This window comes from Molossus molossus, unplaced genomic scaffold (assembly GCF_014108415.1).
Source record: "Molossus molossus isolate mMolMol1 unplaced genomic scaffold, mMolMol1.p scaffold_m16_p_14, whole genome shotgun sequence".
Classification (NCBI taxonomy): Eukaryota; Metazoa; Chordata; class Mammalia; order Chiroptera; family Molossidae; genus Molossus; species Molossus molossus.
The window spans coordinates 83652899-83662319 of NW_023425349.1; the positions used below are offsets into that span (position 1 = coordinate 83652899).

General features: G+C 41.5%; 1 pseudogene; it reads right to left on the reverse strand.

Annotated features, from left to right (window-relative positions):
• Nucleotides 1–6843: 6843 nt before the first annotated feature.
• LOC118629353 lies at nt 6844–8074 on the reverse strand (annotated as a pseudogene).
• Nucleotides 8075–9421: the final 1347 nt, after the last annotated feature.

Here is a 9421-nt window from a genome sequence, read left to right on the forward strand (position 1 = left end):
AAAAATGAGAGTCAAAAAAAAAAAATTATGAAAGGAACCAAACAAATTTTGCAGCTGTAAAGTACTATAACTAAAATGAAATTTCAATGGAGGGATTCCGCAGAAAATTTGAGCAGTCAAAAGAAAGAACCCATGATTCCAAGATAAAGTGATTGAAATAATTGATTCTGAGGAGAAAAAGATGGGGGGGGGAGTGAATAGAAGCATAGGAAATAGGACACCATCATACACATAGAAGAAAGAGGAAAAGAAAGAGAGAAATGGGCAGAAAAATTATTTTATGAAATAATGGCTGAAAATTTCCCAAATTTACTGAAATAAATAAATCTACAAATCAAAGGTGAACAAATTCCAGGTTGGATAAACTCAAAGAAATTCACTCAGACATATTATAATCACACTATCAAAAGACAAAGAGTATTTTCAAAGCAGCAAGAGAGTAGCAGTTTAGTACTCTTTTATGTCAGTCTCAGCCTATCAATAGTAAGGCTATTGGCTAGGGATGCCTGAGGCACTCACATGGGCTCACACTACTTGTGACGAGCCCTCACAGACATTTCTCCAACCAAAGTCAGTGTTGCAGTTGGACCAGATCTTATAGTTCTTATTATGATTGTAGGATGTATCTCAGCAACAACCATCAGAGAACTTTGAAAAAACAAGGTTTATTATTCACAGATCCTGGAGGGTGCACAGTACACCCACGTACCACATAGCAAGGTAATTGGCGGGGGGGACCTGAGATTTTACATTTATTGGGGTCTAGAGTGGCTTGCCTATGGTCTTATGGGTTTACTCTTTAATGGTTGATTTAAAACATAAGAGTGGGAATTAAGGTGCAGGAAGGGGAAAATGGGGTCACTCAAGTTGTCAGTTATCTATGTTACTCAGAGCATTGTCAAAGGGGGGCTTTTAGGGTAGGGAATGCCTGGCTTTTTATCTAGTTGTTTAGCTAGTAGCTATGTCATACAGCTAGCAATATGTTCATTTGTGATGAATAGCTCTGAAATAAATGCCTTGGCAACCAAAGCTTAATGTCAAGGATGTACATTACAATTTAAAAAAAAAAAAAAAAGGTTCCCAGGCATTTATACTACAATGCATATAAGGAATCCTCAATGAAATTATCAGGTAATTTCTAATCAAAAACCTTAGAGACCAGAGGCAATAGGATTATATATTTCAAATGCAAAAAGAAAAAAAGGTCAACCTAGAATTCTTTACCCAGTAAATTGTTCATTCAAAAACGAGGAAGAAATTAAGACATTCTGAGATGAACAAAAGCTGAGAAAGTTTATTACTGCTACATATGCCCTATAACAAATGCTAAAGGAAGTTATTCAGGTTGAAATGAAAGGATGCTGCTAGTCAGTAACTAAAGCCATATGAAGAAATAAAGATCCTGAGTAAGTACATGTGCAAATATATAAGAAAGTATTATTACAATTTTTCTTTATTACCTTTTCTTATTTTATGGTTTTTAAAGACAAATGCATAAAAAATTATAAATCTAGTTACTGTATATATATAATCTATAAAGTAGTAATTTGTATAATAACAAAAGGAGCTGTTTAGGAGTAGCATTTTTCTATGTGATTGAAGTTAAGTGGCTATCAATTCAAATTAGATTATTATAATTTTAGGATATTATATGAAATATCCATGCTAACCACAATGAAAATATCTATAAAATATACACAAAATAAAATGGAATGGGAATCAAAATATGTCACTATAAAAATCAAGTAAATACAAAAGAAGAAAGTAATTGTAGAAATGAGAAACAAAAAAGCAATAAGATATATAGAAAACAAATAGCAACGTAGCAGAAGTAAGTTCTTGCTTATCATTACTTTCAATGTAAATGGATTAACTCTCCAATGAAGTGGTAGACTATCAATATGAATACTTTGAAATTAATTTATTGATTTAGACAGAGATAAGAAGGGAAAGATAGAGAAAGGAAGGAAGGGACAGTGAGAGAGAAATACTGATTTGTTCCACTTATTTATGTATTCATTGGTTGATTCTTATACATTCCCTGACCCAGGATTGAACCCACAACCTTCGTGTATCAGGACAATGTTCTAACCAACCAAGCTACCCGACCAGGGCCAGCAGAATAAATTTTAAAATGATCCAAATATATGCTCTTTACATAAGACTTAGATCTAAGGACACAAATATATTGAAAGTGAAGGGATAAAGAAAATGTTACGTGCAAATAATAACCCAAAGAGAGCTGGGGTGGCTATACTAATATCAGATAAATAGACTTTAAGACAGAATCTGTTATAAGAGACAAAGGACATTATATTATTAATAAAAAGTTCAATTTATGCAAAAATATATGATAATTATAAACATATATACACTGAACATCAGACCTCCAAAATATATGAAGAAAATTGACTTCATATATTCACAGAACTGAAAGGATAAATAGATAATTCTGTAATAATAGTTGGAGACTTTAAGACTAGTCAGAAGACTAATGAGGATTTATATGATTTGAACAATTTGTATATCAATTAGACATAACAGATATATACAGGACACCCCAAACAATAGCAGAGTACATATTTTTTCTCAACTGCATACATATTATCCTCCAGGATTGACTATATGTTAAACAACAAAACAAGTCAATACATTTTTAAAAATTAAAAACATACAAAATATCTCTTCTGATCATGAATAGAGCAAGAAAACCATAAAATTCACATATATATGAAAATTAAACAGCCTGGCCAGTTTTGCTCAGCGGTTAGAGCGTTGGCCTGTGGTCCAGAGAGACCCAGGTTTGGTTCCCGCTAAAGGCACGTATCTTGGTTGCAGTTTGTCCCTGCCCTGGTTGGGTCATGCGGGTGGAAGCCGCTCCATGTGTCCCTTTCACGTCTTTGTTTCTCTCTCTCTTCCTCTCTTCCTCCCACTCTATCTGAACAAAAAATGAAAAAATGTCCTCAGGTGAGGATTAAAAAAAAGAAAATTAAACAATATACTCTTAAAGCACCAGTGGTTCAAAGAAGAAATCACATGAAATTATAAAGTACCTTGAGAGAAATAAAAAGGAAAAAATAACATAACAAAACTTATGGGATACAGTGAAAGCAATTATAAGTGTAAAATTTACCCTTTTAAACTCACACGTTAAAAAAGAAGGCAGAGACACACCAGTCAAACAAGCAGGAGAGAAGGAATCCCTTCAAATGTCAGGGATGATCAGACCAGAGAAGAAAAAATGGCAGCGGAGTGAATGGAAGCTACACAGACTGTCTCCCAGGAACAAATTGGAATTAAAGTAAAATAAAGATAAATCGTTGGGGAAAACCAACTGAAAGGCACCTGGAGAGAACCCTTCTAACCAGGAATATAAAGAGGACCCCAAATTGAGACTGGTAGGAAATACAGAGGCATAAGAGGGCAGGCTGGAAGCCCATAGACAGCAGCTGAGGGCTGTTTTAGCTGTGAACAGTCAGTTTTCTGAAGAGCTAGACCACTAAATCATCTACAACCACCAACCTGGAGTTCCCACAAAGGGAGAACAGACTGGACTGATGCTGTGTGAAGAGAGTCCAGGGCTCCTAGCTCAGGAGAGATATGGAAAGGACACCAGGAGTTTATGTTGAATCAATTTCTCATAGGACAGTAGCTATATTACTTAAAGAGCCCCTTCCTAGAGCCCTAGGGAGAAGCAACAGCCCCTCCTTCCAGAATTCAACACCACCAGGCCAGGCCAGAGAAATGCAAATTGAGGCTCATTAATATCTACAGACTGCCAGCAAGCAATTGTCACACCCTCTGGAAATTATCTTGCCCTGTACACCTGAGGGATTTTTTATTCAGCTAAGGGCTACAACCCAAGGCTCATCAAGTAACTAAGAATAATAGCCTACAGGTAAAAGCTAGAGGATCACTGAACCTTTATTTAGCCTGCAAATCAACCCAGGAAAGTAAGACTAGACAGTGGTGTTTAATGTGGGTCCTCCCACATTCATCCAAATCCAGTAGAAGGAGCCACAATCAGCAGAACACCAACACCCACAGGGAAAATTTGGCAGGCCCCAAAACTCACTGAGACAGCCAAAATGGTGAAACAAAGAAACAAAGCCCAAATAAAAGAACAAGAGAATTCTACAGAATATGAGATAAATGAAATGGAATTGAGCATGATATCAGAGGCAGAGTTCAAAGTAATGGTTATGGGAAAGCTCAACAAAATGAGTAAAGATATGGAAACATTGAAAATTAACCAAATGGGAGACAGAAAAATGGTGGCAGAGTAAATGGAAACTACACAGACAATCTCCCAGGACCAAACTGGAATTACAACTAAAATAAAGGCAAATCGTTGGGAAAAAGCAACAGAAAAGCAGCTGGAGAGGACCATATAACCAGGGACACTGAATCAAGCCTGGTAGGTCTGTGGAGGTGCAAGAGGAAGGCTGAGAGCACACAGATAGCAGCAGTTTTAGCTGTGGGCAGTGCCTTCCAGGTTAAAATCCCAAGTCAGCTCCACAGCGCAGAGGGCTGGGATGAAGCACTAAATTAGCTACAGCCACTCACCTTGGGCTCCGGCAGAGAGAGGGCAGACTGGACTGGAACTCTGTGGAGACACCTGGGATTTGGAGGACGCTCAGAGTTTTTGCTCAATCGTGGTCACACAAGATGGTGGCCATTTTGCTCCTTCCCGGAGCTCTGGGGAGAAGCAGCAGCCCCTCCCTCAGAGATTCAACCCCACCCAGCTGGGCCAAAGAAATGCAAATTGAGGCTCATTAACAACCAGCATCTGCCCCACCCTCTGGATATCCTCTTATGCTGAACACCTGAGGGAGTTTTTTATGCAGCTGAGGGCTACAACCCGAGGCCCTGAGTAACTGAGGCTAATAGCCTCCAGGCAAAAAGCTAGAGGATAACTGAATTTCCTAGGCTTGCAAATCTATCCAGGAAAGTAAGACTTGACAAGGGTGTTTAATGTGGGTCCTCCCACACTCATCCAAACCCAGGAGAGGTAGCCACAAACAGCAGAACACGAACACCCACAGGGAAAATTTGGTAGGCTCCAAAACCCACTGAGATAGCCAAAATGGTGAAACAAAGAAACAAATTCCAAATGAAAGAATAAGAGAACTCGCTCTGGCCGGTTTGGCTCAGCGGTTAGAGCGTCGGCATGCAGTCTGGAGAGACCCAGGTTCGGTTCCCGCTAAGGGCATGTACTTCGGTTGCAGTTTGTCCCCGGCCCTGGTTGGTCGTGCGGGTGGCAACCACTCGATGTGTCCCTTGACATCGATGTTTCTGTCTCTCTTTCCCTTCCTCTCTCTCCCTCCCACTCTATCTGTACAAAAAATGGAAAAATATCCTCGGGTGAGGATAAAAAAAAAAGAAGAAGCAAAGAAAGAATAAGAGAACTCTACCAAAGATGAGATAAATGAAATGCAGTTAAGCAAGTTATCAGAAGTAGAATTCAGAGCCATGATCTTGAGGAAGCTCAACAGCACGAATGAGGACATCAACACCATGAGTAAAGATATAGAAACATTGAAAATCAACCAATTGGAAATTAAAAACCACCAAGAAGAAATGAACAATGACATAGCAGAAATAAAGAATATATTGGAAGGACTAAACAGCAGAGTAGAGGAAGCTGAGGACCAAATCAGTGAATTAGAAAACAGTGTAGAAAAGATCAACCAATCAGAAAACCAAAATGAAAAACCAACTAAAAAACAGAAAGACAGCTATGAGAACTGTGGGACAATTGGAAATGTAATAATATTCGCACCATAGGAGTCCTCAAAGAAGAAGAAAATGAGCAAGGGTTAGAAAATATAGTTGGAGAAATAGTGACAGAAAACATCCTTAATTTGGTGAACGAAGAAGACATTCAAGTTCAAGAAGCACAGAGAGCCCCAAATAAAGAAGAACCCAAACAGGCCCACACCAAGACACATAGTAATTAAAATGCCAAAAAGTAAAGACAAAGAGAGAATCTTAAAGGCAGCAAGAGATAAGCAACAGGTTACCTACAAAGGAACCCCTATAAGGGTATCATCTGACTTCTTAACAGAATCACTACAGGCCAGAAGGGAATGGCATGAAGTAATCAAGGTCATGAGAAACAAGGATCTGAATCCAAGACTACTCTACCCAGCAAGGCTATCATTCAAATTAAAAGTGAAATAAAGAGCTTCCCAGTCAAAAAAAAAAAGGCTAAGGGAATATATTAGCACCAAACCAGCACAATAAGAAATGTTAAAAGAACTGCTGTAATTAGTAGAAGAAATAGGAAGAAATAGGAAGAAGTGAAGGGATGGGGAAAAATCTACTGAAAGGGGAAAAAAAGCCAGGGTAGCAATATTCATATCTGACCAAATAGATTTCAAAATAAAGGCCATAACTAGAGACAAAGAAGGCCACTACATAATATTGAAAGTATCTATCCAACAGAAAGATATAACACTGGTAAACATATACGCACCCTATATAAAAGCACCAAAATATATTTTAAATATTGTGCAGGACTTCAAAGGAGAAATCAACAGCAATACAATCATAGCAGGGAACTTCAACTCCCCACTGACATCACTGGATAGATCATCTAGGCAAAAAAATAACAAGAAAACAGAGACTCTGCATGAAGCACTGGATCAAATGGATTTAATGGTACCTACAGAGAATTACACCCCCAAAACTGCACAGTTCACATTCTTCTCAAGTTCACCTGAAACATTCTCAAAGATAGACCGTAACTTCTTTCTTTTCTTAAGCACAACTCTGAGATACCGCAAACCCATGCCCCCAATACAGTACACAGAAAAGACATCACTATTATTACTGAAACATTTAATAGTGTAAATCAACATTCTCCACGAAGAAGGGGTTATTGGGGGATGGGAAATTCTTTCCCCTGCAAATCCTGCAGAAGCAGTTTCTCCTGCACACCAGAGGGGAGTCTCTGAACACAGGGCCTTCAGCAGAGGTGAGCGCAGCAGGAGGCCGGAGCAGCTGGAGGCTGCAGGGGGGCTTGGACGGGGTACAGTCCCGAGGGGCACTGATTGGGGGTGCTTCTGACAATAGCTGGTCCTTTAATACCACAGCTTTCTGAGGGTGTCTTTCCTCAGGGCGACAGGACTTGGCATTTTTCACTTTACAGGAGGGAGCTCTGGAGTTGAGGGGATGCCACTGGACAGGCTCGGCCCCTGGACAGGCTCTGCTGAGCTTCCCCAAACTTCACTGTAGAGGGAAGGGGCTCTTGAGGGCAGGCGCCACCTGTTGCTTGCTGACGCCCCAGTTTCTCCTCCAGGAACTTCCCAATGTCTGCTCTACTTATAACTGGGCCTCTGCTCTGTGCAGACAATATGGGGCTGCCTTTTCCTGGGAATATTCTTGCTGGTCCCAAGCCTCTCCTTTAATATCACCTCCAGAGCAGGAAATCTCTTCCTCCTGGTTGGCATGTTCCCAACCCTGCATCCCCTCCACCAAGCTCTTCTGATTTGGAGCCTCTGGGGCCTACTTTCTTTGCAGCTGGTGGGAAATTCTTATCTTGGCTCAACCTTGAGACATGCTTAGGGATCCAAGCCTCCTGCTGCTTCTCCACACTGAGTCCTCGGTCCTCCTAATGGACATGCGGCATCTGGGGAGCTGCTCTGTCCACCTTGGGTACACCCTGAGCATGATTCAGATGGACTTTGTACGTCAAACTTATCTAAGTCATGGGACAAGTTCATGGGTTGGCCTTGAGCCTGGCTATGCATCCTCTTGTCCAAATTAGATTTTGACTCAGCAATGAGTTGCTTCTGAAGGTTTGCAGATTTAAGATCTGGGAGAGTTGATCTTTTTGCTGGGAGGCTTTCAGTGGTCACAAGGGTTACTCCTTACTCTAATTCCCATTCATTCCCGGCTTGCTAGTTGTCAAGACCTCACTCATTTGGGATTGAAGAGCATCGAGCTCCTGAGCCCTGGACATGTTGAGCATAAAAACAGGTTCTGATTTCTTCTCTATTTTTGTTGTCCTGTCCCATTTCTGTTCTATTACAGGAATTACACTAGCTGAAGCGTTTCCGAGCCCTCTCATAGAAGCTTCCAGGCTGGCTCAATTCAACATTTAGATTTTTGCTACTCTGACCCTTATACACAGAGCAGCAGAGAGCATATATCTGCTCTTTGACTCAGATATCTCTGAGCAATCTCTTGGAGGCCTTCTCAGTGACCAAGACTCATGGATCTTGTGGGGCAGGCCCCACCTGTGTTGGATAAGCTTTTTCCTAAAGTGATACTCTAGTTTTTCCGCAAGTTCACTGCTGAGAGGCAAGTTTACAGAAAGGATGGAGATTAAAAATGGGCCTTAGAGGGCTGGCAATAAGGAGGGTTTGGAGCAGAGGATCAAAAGTCTTTCTGGGATCTTTGGACCACAGGAGGCAAACCTCACAATCTTTCCTGTTGCTTCTGCATTTCAGATGAGGTGAGATAGTCTGATTCATTCTGGGATCTGTGGAAATAAACTCCACAGACACTACTCTGGTCTGTGGGACTGAATGGGCATTGACTATGGACCTGGGATTGGATCTGACTGAGATGTAGAGGCTGGGATTGGGGCAGGGTTTGAGACAAGTGGTTGGTATCTTGGTTAATGGAGGAGCCAAGAAAAATTGTATTCCTGGTCAGATGAGCTTCTGAATAGACAGCAGGATCTGCATTCTGAGTATCATGTTGTGGGAGGGAAGGGAAGTCAAGGGGCTGGGGTGGGAAATAGTCAACTAGGAATTCAGATTCCAAGGAAGAAAAAGGCTCTGGTGGCAGAGAGTGATCCAGTGGTGATGGTGATAGAAAATCACCTAAGGAGGTCACTGAATTAGGTGAGAGATTGGAGGTCAGTGGTGGTAAAATCTCGGGCCAAGGAGGTGGTGTGAGGTCTCTTGCAGGGACTGCTGAGAAGGCAGGGGATGGAGTGAACAATGGTTCAGTCACAGGAGCTCTGGAAGCCAAAGGGGACACAGGGGGAGTAGCATCTTCCAAGGCCAAGGAGGACAGCAGCTGATCCATCTCAGAGGTTGCATTATTACATACCTCACAGGAGGGGTCTGGACATAACAGTTGACGAAAGTGGACGGAATCATGACGCTGGCCCAGGGGGCTGCAGGAGACAGGAGGGACAGAGCTGCAGCCAGGACCAGAACAAGGAAAGGAGGACCCACTGACCTGGTGGGGTGGGGCCCCTGAAGCCTGCTACCCCTTCACATGGCCCCACATCCATGACTACACAATGCACTCAACAGCATTCACCCCAAGGCCTTCACTCACGTCCCCGTTCCTATGGCAACCCCCTCCCATGGCTATGGAAGGCTGCACTGAACCCCTGGAAACACATAGAACATGCTAAAGAGGGGTCAGGAGAGAAAGAGAAAGACTAGTCACCTTTTAA